Here is a 15,965-nt window from a genome sequence, read left to right on the forward strand (position 1 = left end):
TGATGCACGTCAGGTCACACACCGACTTGCCAGGGTTTATCGCTGAAGGCAACAGAAGGGCAGATGCCCTTGCTGCACCTGCAGAGATGGCCACTCTCCCAAATGTTTTTGAACAGGCAAAAATCAGCCACCAGCTTTTCCACCAAAATGCACCTGGCCTGGTTCGTCAGTTTCACATCACTCGAGAACAGGCCAAAGCGATTGTGGCCACATGCCCAAATTGCCAACAACATGCACTCCCTACAGTGAGTACGGGAGCAAACCCTAGGGGGTTGAACAGTTGTGAACTGTGGCAAACAGATGTCACCCACATACAGTCATTTGGACGGCAGAAATGCGTTCACTTTTCTGGAGCAGTCTGTGCTTCTGCCCACACAGGAGAATCATCTTCCAGAGCCATAAAACATCTCTTACAGGCTTTCTCTTTCATGGGCATCCCCAAGGAATTGAAAACTGATAATGGGCCTGCCTACAAATCCAAGGAATTGAGGAGCTCCCTGCAGCAATGGGGAGTAGAGCACAAAACTGGCATCCCCTACTCCCCTACAGGTCAAGCCATAGCAGAAAGGACTCACTGCAATATTAAAAGAGTCCTGGACCAGCAACAACAGGTTCTGAAAGTAGAACCCCCCCACATCCGGTTGTCCAGGGTGCTGTTCACAATCAATTTTCTGAATTGTTCCTTTGGCAGCCTGAACCCGCCCATCCTATGCCACTTTGGGGGGAGCAGTCAGATGTCAGTGAAAGAAAAGCCTCCAGTCTTAATAAAGGACCCTGAGACTTGGAAGACAGTGGGACCTTACAAATTGGTTACATGGGGATGTGGATACACCTGCGTGTCCACCCCCTCTGGTTTAAAGAGGATTCCATCCAAATGGGTAAGGCCCTATGTCCCCAAGGTCTCAGGGAAGTCTACAGAGTGCCCCGGGTTGCCAATGCTGCCTGCAGGAGGAGACGCTGCATGCATTCACTGGTGGAAATTCCATTTAAGCCTCCTGTCTGAAATAGTTTGTAATATATTTCTGTCTTAAGTTTCCTTTTACCAGTTTGGATCCTGCTGTTCGTGTGCAGTCTCGAGACGCCATGAGACCGAGCCTGCTCCTCGTCCTACTCACAATCATTCCACCAGCAATCTCCTGGATAGTCCGTCAGCCCAAAGCAAACATATGGACCACCTTGCCAAAGCCCTTGGACAGGATCACATCTGTCTCTCCACAGCAACAGCCTCTGATCCCCTGTCAACTTGCCTGGTGGGAGTTCCTTTTAAATCCGCAGAGTTCCCAAACAAAATGTGGCATGCTTTATATGAAGTTAACTCACTTGCACCTTCTCCTGGTCACTACCCTGCTGACAATCCTTTACTGGTATGGCAGCAGTGGGCAAGACAGTTACCGGTGCCAAAAAGGGAGCCACAAGAATTCCATCTCTTGGGCTCCATGAATGCAACCTTTTGCATTCACTTTAAATTTAATCCCCAGTTACCACATTATGAAGTTGAAGTTGAACTGAACACCTATCCTGACCCTAGCAACCCACACTACAGAGACAAAAACTGGTGCAAAAATTCAGTCCTAGCCATGCACTCGTCAAGTGATGATTATAAGCCCCATGAGCTCCCAAAGGGTGTGTTTTTAATATGTGGAGACAGAGCATGAGCAGGCCTCCCCCCTCATCTGCTCAGAGGTCCATGCACCTTTGGCAAGCTGAGCCTGCTTACCCCAAATCAAACAACTCTAATGCACTGGCAAATAAAAAACAATGCACATAAATTGGCTATCCAAAAAAGGGACCTAAGGCAATTGGACCCAGACTGTAATTTGGAAATTGTTCACTGGTCCAGATTTAAGGCCACCGCAATTACAGTCCTGCCCTGGATCTTGGCAGCAAAAAGCATGGGAGAATTAGGCTAATTGGAATGTTGGGTTGCAAAACAGGCAAACCTCACTTCTACTGCCCTGAGTGACCTCTTATCAGACAAAGAAATTACCAGGCAAGCCACCATTCAAAACAGGGCGGCCACAGAGTTTCTTCTCCTCCTGCACAACCATCGCTGTGAAGAATTTGAAGGTCTCTGCTGCCTCAACTTGTCATCGAAAGAAGAGAACGTCCATGCCACGATCAAAAAAATGAAAACCATGGTGGACAACATCAAGAGAGAAACAGACGACTGGCTGAGTGGACTGTTCAAGGGCTGGGGACTCTCAGGCTGGTTGGGATCTATTCTGAAAACTGTGGGTTTAGTACTGTTTATTCTAGTTATTGTTACTCTAGTTGTTAGCATTGTTTTTGGGCTAATCAAGCACATGGTTTACAAGCTAATTTCAAGCTCATCTTCCCCTCCTGAAGTCTACTATTTGGAAGCCCCTAGTGCTCCAATGGATGACCTGGAAGCCTCAGTGCAAAATACTGACCCTCCTGAAGGAGAGGAATGTGGAAGGGGCTAACAGCAGGCCTGTTAGCTAAAGGAGTGAGAAGAAGCTGAGAAGTAAGAAGAAGCTGATAAGGAGCTCTCTCCAAGGCTGTAACCAAGGAGACCGAGAGAAGAAAGATAAGAGAACTTTGCAGCTGGACGAAGCATTTTTAGAAAGTTAGTTGAAGTCACTGTAACTTTTCACCAATAGTGTTATGTTGACTTATTGTGGCCAATAGTTAGTGTAGAAGAAGTATAAACAATTGGAAAGTGTATAAAAGGTCAGCCATGTTCAATAATCAAGAGTTGCCATCTGAGACTGCTTGTGGTCTCTGCTTTGTGTCGTGACCGCCCCGACGGCAACATCTGGTGATTGCTGATGTGATAAGAACAGAGTCGGTGGGGGCCCATACGGGGTCCTAGCAACTGGGAACCGTGACCCACTGGGACATAGTGGGGGAGGCGGCGTTGGTGCAGCTGGAGATGGAGCCCAGTGTAATATTGAGAGCAGCAGGGGATGCTGCCTGGTCCAGACCTGACAAATTTCGACACCTAGCGTACAGGTGAGCCGCTGGGGACACAATGGGAAGTAACATGGCAGTATGTGCAGCGGGACACAAGCTGTGTGATAGAAGTGGCAAATGGCATGTCCACAGCAGCAGCCAGTGCCTCAGCCATAGCAGGGCCCCTGAGGAATACAGGGGGAGGTTTGCTAAGTCGCTGCTACGTGAGCACTGGAATAAAAGCAACATAGAGCTCTGAGAGGCAGAGTCAGAGCTGCGCAGACAACATGTAAGAGAAGTCCTCTAAAATAGTATAGGGGCCATCTCCACAGTAACCTGATGTGATTTGGGATGGGCTGCAGGGAGAGGTGCAGCTGGAGATTAAACCAGCAGTGGGAGCTGGGGACAGAGTAGCTCTATCATTCAGTATGGTGTATTCATTTGCTGATGAAACATGTGCATTTTGTTTGTGAATTGCAACTATTAATCTTTGATTAGGCATAAGTGTGAAAGTTTATACTCCATAAGCATATGTACACTTGACAGATACTGGATCTGTGTTGTTCAAGTTGTACAGCTATTGATAAAATTATGTAACTGTTTATTTGTAACTAGCCTAATATATAGCCTTTAGCTTATTCTTGTGAGTTGCCTTATAAAGTTGCACAGCTATTGATATTGTCAATATTCTAGAAGTGTAAGTATAAGAGTTTCTGATAATATGTAATGTAAGTTTGGGTAATGAGTCAAGGTCAGCACACAGACGCATTCCAAAGTTAAACAGAAATTACACAAAAGATGTTTGTACTAAGTTTGCTATCTTTTGCAAAGGGCCCTGCAAAAGATAGTAGACACAATGTTAGTTTTTGAAAAGCCTTAGGTTGATGTTCTTGCTGTGACGTGTTGCCTGAATTTGAATTTACTCAAACATATCTTTCTAGAGATGCTGCAACTTCGTAATTAAAAGAAAAGGGGGAATTGTGGAGGGATAAAATGTAAGAAAATAGTGCAGAAGGCAGTCTCACAGCTGAGGAATTGCAGCTGTACTAGTCACCAAAGATTAGGAACAGGCCGGCCCTTAATAGGCCACAGCTGTGTCCAATAAGAAGATGAGTACTACAAAAGAGTGAGTGAGCTGGGTGAGGAGAGTTGGAGTTTGTTGCTTGTGCTGTGAAGAGAGCTGCAGTTTGTTGGTTATGCTGTGAAGAAGGAGGAGTCAGTGCTGTGAGGACCTGCCCATGAGAAATCACTGAGAAGGTAGGGGAGCTTCACAAAAAGATGACAACAGAGGAACCAACTTACCAACTGTGGTTTGGCGAGCATTCTGCCCCCCAAACCCAGTCCCCTTCATTTTAAACAAAACAAGGGGGAGATGTTGCAGTGTGATTTCATGGTTTACCCCAGAACCCCAGGTTTCTCCCCTGAAGATTCCCTCCCAGGTGTGTCAATCACCCTTCCTTTCCCCACCCTGACCCCTGCTGAGCACTGTCTGTCAATCCTGGAATTCCAGAAGGGTGTCGAGTGATTGGGCAGATTCAAAGGATGCCCTCTACTCCCAGAGGGGCATTGGGCCATCCAGGTCTCCTTTGTCCATTGACACCTCCTCTCCTGTACCTGGTTGGTGGGCTCCCTATGCCTTCCCTCCTGCCCTCCCCTGGGTAAAAGGGTGAGCAACTATGCAGTTCAGGGAGTTCTGTTGGAGGATTTGCTGGATTCAGAGGCCTGTGGGCCAGAATAAAAACTCTGGATTAAAACCCTCCATCAGAACAGACTCCCTTCCTTCACTATCGCCTTAAAGCTTCTCTGGCACAGGGAAACCAGAGGAGTGGACCCTCTACGAGAGGAAGCTCCATCCCACTGCTACCGGAGTCCCAGCATGCCTGGACTTGTCTCCACGTGCCCAGCTGCAACATCCAGCTAGCCAAAAGTGTCTCTGGGGTGAAACACCACAGTTGCCGCTATTTGGTTCAGCCACAGGGGCCAGACAAGCCAAGACACGTCCTGTCCACAATATTGGTAATTCCAATATAGGGCCATCTCAATACATCACCTTCATTGCAATGATTAATGCCGATACCAACCGAGAGACAGTGGGCTCTGTCGCCAACAAGCTCAGAAATGATGAGAGTGTGATCAACGGCCCAATGCAGGCTCATGTCTCTGCCATGGTCAAGGAACTCAAAGAGGAGATGAGGGACGAGGTGAGGTGGAACAATTCCCACATCCCAGCAGTGCAAATCACAGGCCCCAAAGTCAGAGCCCAACGTCCCCCAGCTAGACAGAGAGGGGACACCCCACGAGCTGACTTGTGGTTCTCCCTGCATGACCATGGGTGTAATGAGTTAATGTCTTAGTTTGTTCATCAAGTTGCTAAAAAGACTATAAGAGGGGGAAAAGCCAATAATAGAAAAAACCGCAAGGAGAGATGTAACCAGCTAATATGTTGCAAGATTAATATAACAGGCTAATATATTGCAAAATAACTGTCATAAGGCTTAAACCGCAAAATGTCAGAAGCTAATATGTTGAAAGGCTAAATAAGCAATATGTAACTGTATGTAGCTATGTGCCTATATATGGTAAAGGCTATTGTAAGACCTCGAGGAAGAGGACGGGAGTCCAGGCGACCACCAGAAGGCAGAATAAGACCCCCTAGCAACTATCGGCACAGACACAGAGAACACTGGAAGGACACCCAACAACAACAGATAAAAAGGAGGACTGAACTGCCAAGGGGTGTGGGCCGTTGGTGGAGCTGTGACTCCCCGGCTACACCCAGCGCTCCCGGGTGGGTGCAAGCCTTTTGTTGGCTTCACTCAGTGCTGTAATTTGCCTATTATCGCTTGCTCTATCAATTAATAAATTACATTTCATTTGGACTCACTTGTCGGTGGTTGGTTCCTCACCGCAACTTATAACAATGGGGAAGACATGGGAGGGTGGAATGGGAAACCCACTTCTGTCCTGGCAGCACGGGTGCATCAGCTCAAGAAGGGAAACGTTAACCGAGGGAATTCCACTAAAGTGAAGGTAGCCTCAACCTCCCATGACCGAGCTGCCAGGTATGATCTGTCAGATCTCCTTGAAGGTACCTCTAGCATGTATGCCCAGGAAAGAAAATATAACCAGGGTTAGATGGGCCCTGCCTGTAGCCAGGAAGAGGCACAGGTAAACCGGATCTTCTGGATGGTGTGGATCCAATGGCCTAGCACAGAAGAATCACAAAAATACGACGCCTTAGTTGATACTGGTGTGCAATGTACCCTGATACCATCGGGACATGTAGGGGCAGAACCTGTTTCCATTGCTGGGGTTACAGGGGAATCACAGCAATTGACCCTGCTGGGAGCTGAGTTGAGCCTGACTGGGAAGGAGTGGCAGAAACATCCTATTGTGACTGGCCCAGAGGCCCCATGTATTCTGGGTATCGACTACCTCCAGAACAGCTTTACAAGGACCCAGAGGAACTCAGGTGGGCTTTTGGAATAGCTGCTGTAGAGGCAGAGAACATGAAGCAGTTGAACACCTTGCCTGGACTATCAGAAAGCCCATCTGCAGTAGGACTCCTGAGAGCAGAAGAGCAATGAGTGTCAATTGCCACCCTGATGGGGCACCTCTGGCAGTATTGGACAAATCAGGATGCTGTGATCCCCATGCAGAAAATGATCTGCGAGCTGGAGAGCCAAGGGGCGTACAGCAAAACCCACTCACCCTTCAACAGTCCCATCTGGCCTGTGTGCAAGTCTGACAGAGAATGGAGATTGACTGTGGACTATCGTGCATTGAATGAAGTGACTCCACCACTGAGTGCTGCTGTGCTGGACATGCTGGAACTCCAGTACGAGCTGGAGTCCAAGGCAGCAAAGGGGTACGCCACCATTGACAATGCTAAGGTGCTCTTCTCCATTCCTCTGGCAGCAGAATGCAGGCCTCAGTTTGCTTTCACCTGGAGGGGCGTGCAGTACACCTGGAACCGACTGCCCCAGGGGTGGAAGCACAGCCCCATCATCTGCCATGGACTGATCCAGAGTGCACTGGAAAAGGGTGAGGCTCCAGAACACCCTCAGTATATTGATGACATCATTGTGTGGGGAAACACGGCAATGGAAGTGTTTGAGAAAGGAGGGAGAATCATCCAGATTCTGCTGGAAGCCGGCTTCATCATCAAGAAGAGCAAAGTCAAAGGACCTGCTCATGAGATCCAGGTCCTGGGAGTAAAGTGGCAAGATGGATGGTGTCAGATTCCCACTGAGGTCATCAATAAGATCACTGCGCTGTCTCCACCAACCAGCAAGAAGGAAACACAAGCTTTCCTAGGTCCCATAGGCTTTTGAAGAATGCCCATTCCTGACTACAGCCAGATTTTCAGCTCCTTCTACCTGGGTACCCACAAGAAGAACAATTCCCACTGGGGCCCTGAGCAGCAACATGCTATTGCCCAGGTCAAGTAGAAGACCACTCATGCTGTAGCCCTTGGCCCAGTCAGGACAGGACCAGAGATGAAGAACCTGCTCTACTCTGCAGCTGGAAACAATGGTGTCCCCTGGAACCTGTGGCAAAAGGTGCCTGGGGAGACTTGAGGCCGACCACAGGGATTCTGGGGCCGAAGTTACAGAGGGTCCAAAGCCAACTACACTCCCGAAGAGAAGGAAATCTTGGCCACTTATGGAGAAGTTCAAGCTGCCTCAGAGGTAATTTGCACAGAAGCACAACTCCTGGAACACTGACTACTGGTGCTGGAGTGGATGTTCAAAGGAAAGGTTCCCACCTCCCACCACGCCACCAACACCACATGGAGCAAGTGGATTGCCGTCATTACACAGCACGCCCATATTGGAAACCTGAATCACCCTGGAATTTTGGCAATAATTACAAACTGGCCAGAAGGTGAAAACTTTGGTCTCACTGTCAAAGAAGAACAAGTGACACAGGCTGAAGAAGCTCCACCCTACAACCAACTGCCAGCAGAAGAAACACACTACGCTCTTCTCACTGATGGTTCATGTTGCATCGTAGGGATGAACCAGAATTGGAAAGCAGCCATACGTGAATCATGATTTTAAAAATTTAAGATTTTAGCTGAGTGTTAGAACCAATTCATATTGAAGTCAGATACACAAATAATAAGTTATGAATTATTAAACGCTTAAGCTAAAGCTAATTGTTATATTATGAGCTCATTTGTAGAAAGAAGTGGAGCAAGTGAACCATTATAGGAACACATTGAAACCAGTAGAACAATGCCCAGCACCTGGACTCTGTGTTAATCCATCATGAAGCAGGGGGCCTTGGATCATGCCGGAGGGTCACAGAGACCTGATGAAGACCTTCCTGACTTCATCCCTGGGACCACTGACCCAGCTTGAGACCACAGACCCAATCCAAGAGAAGAACTGCGCACATGTGAAGGACTAATAACCTCATTTTAATAAAGCAGGGATGAGAAGTACTAGAGAATATGTATTATTTTGGGAAATAAATAGAAGGCAAAAATCCTTGTGTGGTGCAGTCACACATTTCAGGAAACCCTCCCCCACCCCGGAGTAATAAATAGACCCACCGGCATAATAAACATACAACTTTCTAACTTTAACTAGTTAGAGAGTCTTTGTCCATGATTTTCAGTTTTAATGATTCAGTAACAATGCCTATAGACCCAAAATTGACTACATTTGGGACTGCACAAAAGATTCTGGTATTAAAGAAACAAAATAATAAGAAAGACCCCTTGGAAGAAGCAAAAATGATTTATGAAAAAAAAAAAGCAAATAATGAAGGATAGAAAAAAAATACTGCTCAAGCCAAATTATTTGTAAAAAGGAAAGAGGAGTGTGAGAACTCAGCACATCACTCCGGATGTCCAGAGTTACTGAGAGAACCCTTGGGGGGGGGGGCCTCAGAAATCCTGGAATGTTGCCAGGAGCGTCTGGTGGCTTGGTTTCAATCCCTCTAGGGATGTGCCACCTGTCTGAGGACATAAGAGTCACTTGGGAGTGAATGGTGCAGGAATGATGTATTTGCAAGGTGAAATACAGATTTTAGGGTTTTGGTACGGGCGGGGTTATGGAGACAAGATGGAGGGATCAGGGCGTGTCTCGTCCTTCTTCTTTCTTCTTCTTGTCATCCATTTTCTGTGGTGATGTTGGCACTTGGAGATTGGTTCATGGTGAAGGTGCACTTGCTAATATGGGTGAAAGGTATTGGGAAATAAAGGTAAATATGATGTACGTAGATTTTAGTATAAAAAGACATGACCGCCCCGTGGGAGGTCAGAGTGCCCTTGGCTGCCTTGCAGGTCAGACCTCTGTTGGGCAGAAAGAAAATTCTGTAGATAAGAAATAATAAACAATCTGAAGCCTGAAAAACTGGAGTCCAGACTCGTCCTTTGAAGCGTGGGCGCCCCAGTTCCACCCTGTGCGTGTCCGGGCAGAGACAGACAGCCAACCAGACAGAGGAGAGATTGTTATAAATGCATATTATATTGTTTGTTTTTTGCAAATATCCAGATGAATGTTGTATGTACAATGTTAAAATAACTTTGCTTTTATTTCTGCTATTAACAAAAACTTAGACCTAGCAGTAGTGGTAGCTGATCTAGTTAGGAGTGAACTGTCTGTTTGGTCGGGATAACATCCAGTGAACATGTCATGAGCACCCTGCTATTGATATGCCAACTATCAGCATCTGCCGCCTGAAGAAAGTGTGGACCAAGGCCCAGAGTGGAAGTGATCAAGAGAGGGAACCAAAACCACAGCCCAGAAACACACATGCTCTAAAAAGGCAGACCCGAGGAGGAGCCATGCTAAACAGTTCCATAGATGATGGATATGCATAAATCTATGAATATGCAACAGGCTGATGCAGTAGAAATGGTATAAAAAGGGCGTTTCCCAAACTATTAGGGGTGTTCTTGGCTGAGTGCCAAGATGCACCCAGTTGTAATCTTTGTTTTACTGTCTCCTATTGTCCTTTCTCAAACTTTTAAATTTTAACAGGAAATGAACTGTATTTTTCACAAGGGAATATGGAACCTTAACATATATTGGCCCCTGGTTGCCAACTGCTGGTCGTAGTGGGGCTTGTAAAACCGGTTCTTTTCTCTTTTTTTATCTAGTACATTTCCCTATGGGCCTACACTCTTTGATGGCTTTTCTCACGATCTTTCCCCTCCTTCGCTTGCTCAAGGCTGCAATGAGTTCATCAATTTCATCTTCCTCGGAGCTGCTTGAGCAGGAGCTCTCCGATTCGGCTGACCCTGTTGTACCATATAATCTATTTTGCCTACCCCCGATCCCAGGAAGCCCCACGCAGGATTTGCTGCGTCTTTTAACCCGGGCTGCGCGTCCGCCTGCATCAGTGACGTCATCCCCCGAAGCCACGCCCCGGCGTTCAGGGTTGCCATGGAAACTGACGGGGCCGGGAGCGGAGAGACCCCTCCCCCATGGGCGGGGCCCTCTCCGCCCTCCCGGTACGAGGCTCCGCCCCCGGCTCCTCCTCCTCCTCTCGGGGCGGTGCCCTGGGCTGTGCCCGCCATCCATCCCCTCCCCTCTCCCGGTACGAGGCTCCGCCCCCGGCTCCTCCTCCTGGCCGGGGCCGGCGCCATCCCTGCCTGCCCGGGCTCGCCTTTCTCCTCCTTCCCTGCCCGGGGCCCCGGCTGAGCTGCGCCTCCCCCGCCCCCCGATCGTGCCGGCGGTGGCGGCGGGGGGGGCGCGCCTTGGCCCGGGCCCGACCGACCCCACCCTCGGGGCGGGAGCGACTCGATCTAAGCCTTCTTCCGCCTTCGTTTTACTTTTGTTTGCCAATATTGGCTCTTTTTCCCTTTTCTCCCCTTTTCCCTTTCAGGCTAAGGGATGCTCTTCCTTTTGCTTTGCTGCGGGGCTCCGCTGACACGCTGACACCAGAAAGAGCCTCGCATACTCCAGCTCACCTGAGCACCCCGAGTATTTATCCTCGCCTCTACGGGAAATCAAACTTGATATTAATCTTTTATCCCAAATACCAAACTCGGGCTCGTCTGATTGTCCTCTAGCTCATACCGCGGCCAGATCTTTTCTGAGCGTCCAATAAGCTTGGCTTTGAAAAACAAGGCTCCCCCCGGTAAGGGCTCCCCAGTTTCTCAGTGCTAATCCCAGGGGACTGTTTCTCGGGATATTATCACTACAACACTCGCAGCAGAATATACACACGGAATTTTAACAGTTCTGAGTAGAAATTAAAAGACCCAACGAGCGAGAGAAAGAGCGAGATTCCAATCGCGGCGCTCCGGAGCGGCGCTGCGGGAACGATCCCCTGCGCCAGCACTGCCGGCCCCAGGCCAAGCCCAGCCCCGCAATCCAACCCCGCTGCTCACAGCGCCCGCCCTCCCTGAGCCCGGGGCGCAGCGAGCACCGCACCCGCTGCGCTCCCGAGCACAAAACGCCCCTTCCCGCCGCCCCCACCCGATAAACGCAGCGCCCCTGCAGCCGCTCACGCCTCTCTCGCTCCTGCCGAGCTTCTCGGCCTCCCGCACCCTCGGCACCGCACCTGGGCCCCGCCAGTGCCGCGGGCTGGGGGCAGCAGCTGCACCTTCCTCTGCCTCTGCTCCAGCCTTGCCCGGGTGCCTCGGCTCCCTTCGTGCTCGCCACAAACTGATGCCTGCACAGGGCTGGCCTAGAACAGAGGCCAGACGCAGTTACACAGTAAAGCAGGCATTTGTTAAAAGGCCTCCATGGACACACCTTGGGCAGAACGAGAGCCCAGCCAGGGCTACGCCCAAGATGAACCAAAATGGCCCCAAAATGGACGACCGGTCACGAGGTCTGTCACTTTTATAAGTTCTGCTCCATTTGCATATTGGAGTTAATTGTCCAATTATAGCTTTAGCTGATGAAGTCCCATCCTTCTTGTTTTTCTCTCTTCAGTCCACGATGTTTATGCTCTTGGGCCTGAGGTTTGGATTATTTGTCCTTGGGTTCCCAGCTAGGGCAGGAATTGTTTTGTCTCCCTGCTCTGTGAACAGAGCTCAGCATCCCTTAATATGAAGCCCAGACCCACAGAGTAAAGCAGCACAGAATCTGAAAAAGAGAAAAGCCAAAACCTGAGGCATCAAATCCATGGGACCCCCCCACACTCACCACGACCCCCCCTCGGCACTCCCCAGGCCCCCCCCATTGATTGAACCCCCCCCAAACATCCCCAGGCCCTCCCCCCTCGGCCCCCCTGAGCCCCTGGCCTGTGTTCTCACCTGGGAAACCCCAAATTTTTGGGAATTCTCAACTAGGTAGCCCCAAATCCCTGGAAATCTCACCTGGGACCCCCAAAACCTCACCTGGGACCTCCAAACCCCACCTGGGACCCCCCCCAAAACCCTTCCAGGATCCCCCACAAACTCCCTCAGGAGCCCCCAAACTCCACCTGGGATTCCCCAAAACCCCCAAAACACTGGTGACAGTGGGACAGAACTGGTGGCACTGGGTTGGTGACACAGGAATGGAACCAGGGACACCGGGTTGGTGGCACTGGAATGATGACACAGGGGTGGTGGCACTGGGACAGCCCTGGGGACACTGGGGTGGTGACAGTGGGATAGAACTGGTGGCACTGGTGGGGAATTGGTGACACTGGGGTGGTGACACTGGGGCATCCCCGGTGGTACTGGGCTGATGGCACTGGGACAGGAACACTGGGCTGGACCTGGGGCAGTGGGAGGGAACTGGTGGCACAGGGACAGGGACACTGGGACAGGACTGGGGACACTGGGAGGGGGACATTAGGAAGGGACTGGGGACACTGGGCTGGTGGCATTGGAGTGGAAATGGTGACATTGGGACGGAACTGGTGACATTGGGACAGGGACACTGGGACAGGGTGAGGGCACTGGGATGAGACTGGAGACACTGGGCTGAAACTGGTGGCACTGGGCTGGTGACATTGATATGGGGACAATGGGGTGGTGGCACTGGGAGCACTGGGCTGGTGGCACTGGGACAGGACTGGGAACACTGGGCTGGAACTGGGTTGGTGACATGGAGCTGTTGGCACTTGGATGGTGACAGTGGGACAGAACTGGTGGCACTGGAATTGAACTGGGGACACTGGGGTGGTGACAGTGGGATGGAACTGGGGACACCTGGACAGGGCTGGTGGCAGTGGCACAGGGACACTGGCATTGAACTGGTGCCACTGGACAGGTGGCAGTGCCATGTCCCTGGTGGCACCTGTGCGGTGTCCCCGTGCCCCCGCAGTGTCCCTGCGCGGTCACCTGCTGCTGGCCCGGGCCGTGTCCCGCCGGGTGGCCCCGCGGAGGGAGGGGGCGGGGCCTGGCGGTGACGTCACCTCGCTCTGTCCCTTCCGCGCTTGCTGCTACCGGGACGGTGTCCCCGGCTGGGACAGGGGCTTGTCACAGGGACTTGTTCGCCCCCCGGAGTGTCCCCAGAGTGTCCCTGGAGCGCCCCAAGGCGTCCTCAGAGTGTCCCCAGCGGCCATGGAGCCCCGCGAGGTGCGGCAATCCCGGCGCGGGGCAGGGGAGGGGACAGGGGAGACACGGGGGGTGATAGAGGGGACAGGGGATCGCAAAGGGGACAGGAGGGCGCGGCGGGAAGGGGGGAGGTGACAGATGGGTGGAGGGGACCGAGGGCCGCGGGGCGGGGGCAAAGCGGGGGGTGGCGGGGGGTGGCAGATGGCATTAGCGGGGCTGACAAAGGGACACAGGGGACAGCAGAGCCCTCTAGGGAGGGAACAAAGGGGCCACCCCAGGAGGCCGCAAGTGCCACCAGGTCCCTGACACCTCTCCTGTTCCCTTCCCAGTGGCTGGGGGCTGTGGTGGCCGTGGTGGCCACCCTGGGCAAGGTGGCAGCTGCTGTGACCAGGCCACACAGGGGCGTGCGGCAGCGCGTGTCCCCAAAGTCCCTGACGTGGCCCTGAGGAGATTCACTTGGTACCTCCACAAGACCCTGAACTACCACGCTGTCACCTCACTGCACCACTCCAGCGTCCCCTCCCTGGGCCAGGCCCTGGCCTCCCTTGGGGCCACCCCTGGGACCACCTGGGCCGATGTGAGAGCCGCGGGCAGCGCCTGGCAGAGTTGGTGGAGGTGCTCGAGAACAGCTGGGACTGGCTGGCCAGGGAGGCCACCGAGCCCCGTGACACCTGCAGGGACACGGCCACAGCTGCAGCCATTGCTGCAGCTGCCGTCGCCACCATCGCCACTACCCGTGCCTGGAACCAGCAGGACAAGGCCGCCCGCTGGGGGACATCTCTGCACAACCTGGTGGCCACGGCCCAGCGGCCGTCGGTGGGCCTGGACAAGGAGGAGGTGGCCTCGGTGGTGGCCACACTTGAGGCCTGGCTGGCGGCGGTCACCAGTGAGGAGGAGGCGGCCAGCAAGGCCATGAGAGAGGCCATGGTGGCCGCCAGCTGGTTGAGAGTGGCCACCAGGAGGGGACAGCAGGGGGAAGTGGTCCTGGGGCCACTGGAGCACTCGGTGGCCGCATGTGACAAAGCCACTGCCTTCCCCCGGGAGCTGCGGCGCCGGCTCAGGAACATCGAGGCTGCCCTGGGGGGAACAGAGGAGGCGTCCCCAGATGCTCCTGAGGCCTTGGAGGCCAGCGCCGTCTGGCCACGTGTCACCTGCTGGGGACATTTGGGGACATCCACAACCTCCTCTTCTGTGACTATGGTGGCTGTGGTGGCCACGGTGGCCCCAGTAGCCCACATGGCTGAGCAGTGCCAAAAAGCTATTGAGGACATCCCGAGCGTGCTGCAGGAACAGTGATGTCACTGCTGTGATGTCATCAGGACAGTGATGTCACTGGGGAGCCTTGTGGACACTCAGGTGCCACCAGGCACTGGGACTCCCCTGTGCATTGACACCCCCCCTCACCGAGCCCCAGGACTGGGACTGAGCCCCCCTCGTGTGCCAACTTCCCCCCGCCAAGCACCAGGCCCGGGACCCCCCCTGTGCCCCCCCCCCCCATCACGGGGGTTCTGCCCCCTCCCTTTTGCCCCCTCAGAGCTGTGGGACCCCCCAGGCACAGTGTGGGGACCGGGGGGACTCCAAGCGCTGGGGGGGCACAAGAGGGTCCCCAGCACTGGGGAGGATCCCTTGGGGCTTGATCCTGTTCCCCCTCCGTTATCAGCCGGGATCCCCGTTATCCCCAGGGACCCCCTCTCCCAATTTACCGGGCCCCTCCCATGGACTGGGACCCCCCCATTCACTGCCTCCCCCCCTTCACTGCCCCCCTAATGCACTGGGACCCCCCTGATCCATGAGCCCCCCCCCAAGTGCACCAGGACCCCTCACTCACTGCCCCTCCCCCACCCAGGGGACACCCCCCCCCCCCCCCCCCTCCATGTGACAAATGTTTTTGTGATTCGTGTCAATTGGCAATGGAATCAGCAAATGCTTCTATCTGCTGTGTCGAAAACAGACACAAAGAAAGGTTCTGAAGCTTTCTGACCAAATAGCCAAATAAAGCATCAAAATAAAAGCAGTATAATACAGTAAAAGAGATGAGGTAGCAAGATGACTGGGGCTTAGAATAAAACAGAGCAAGTTGTGGTAAAGCTAAGAGATATTGCAACAAAGCAACGAAATGCTTATGTATAATGTGAAAAATGAGTATTTTATGGTTGGCTTTTCGCAAATATCAAAATGAATATTATATGTGTTATGTTAGAAAGTGATGCTGTATTAATTTTCTTAAGTAGTGTGTTAAATATAGTTCTAAGTTAAAACATAATGTTAAAATAGAAACTATGCTATGTCAGATACTTTTTTTAAAGAGAGGAATGAGGTACTCACACTGGGGTAGCAGCCACAGGACACTGAAATCTTTCAGAGAAAGAGAATTTATTGCTCCCTTAACTAACTTTTCCCTGCCTTGCTCAGCCCTGAAGACACCATCAGAATTAAGAGGAAGAAGCTGACCCTGACCAGACAGAATCCTTTGTTTGAGTGGAATTTATGTATCATGTATGAGATGTATGAATATGCAACAGGCTATTGCTTTTAAGGGTTAATCCTCTGTTAACGTGGGTCCTTTTTCAGGCTTATTTTGCCCAGAAAGAGGTAT

At 51.9% G+C, this 15,965-nt stretch overlaps 1 long non-coding RNA gene across 1 annotated transcript in view; it reads right to left on the reverse strand.

Annotated features, from left to right (window-relative positions):
* Positions 1–11,337: 11,337 nt before the first annotated feature.
* Positions 11,338–15,965, reverse strand: part of LOC143695985 (uncharacterized) — a 30,388-nt gene continuing 25,760 nt past the window's right edge. The window contains exon 3 of the long non-coding RNA XR_013185455.1: positions 11,338–11,966. This is a non-coding gene — a long non-coding RNA (uncharacterized LOC143695985). The remainder of the gene's footprint in view (positions 11,967–15,965) is intronic.

The sequence above is a fragment of the Agelaius phoeniceus genome, chromosome 27, assembly GCF_051311805.1.
Source record: "Agelaius phoeniceus isolate bAgePho1 chromosome 27, bAgePho1.hap1, whole genome shotgun sequence".
Classification (NCBI taxonomy): Eukaryota; Metazoa; Chordata; class Aves; order Passeriformes; family Icteridae; genus Agelaius; species Agelaius phoeniceus.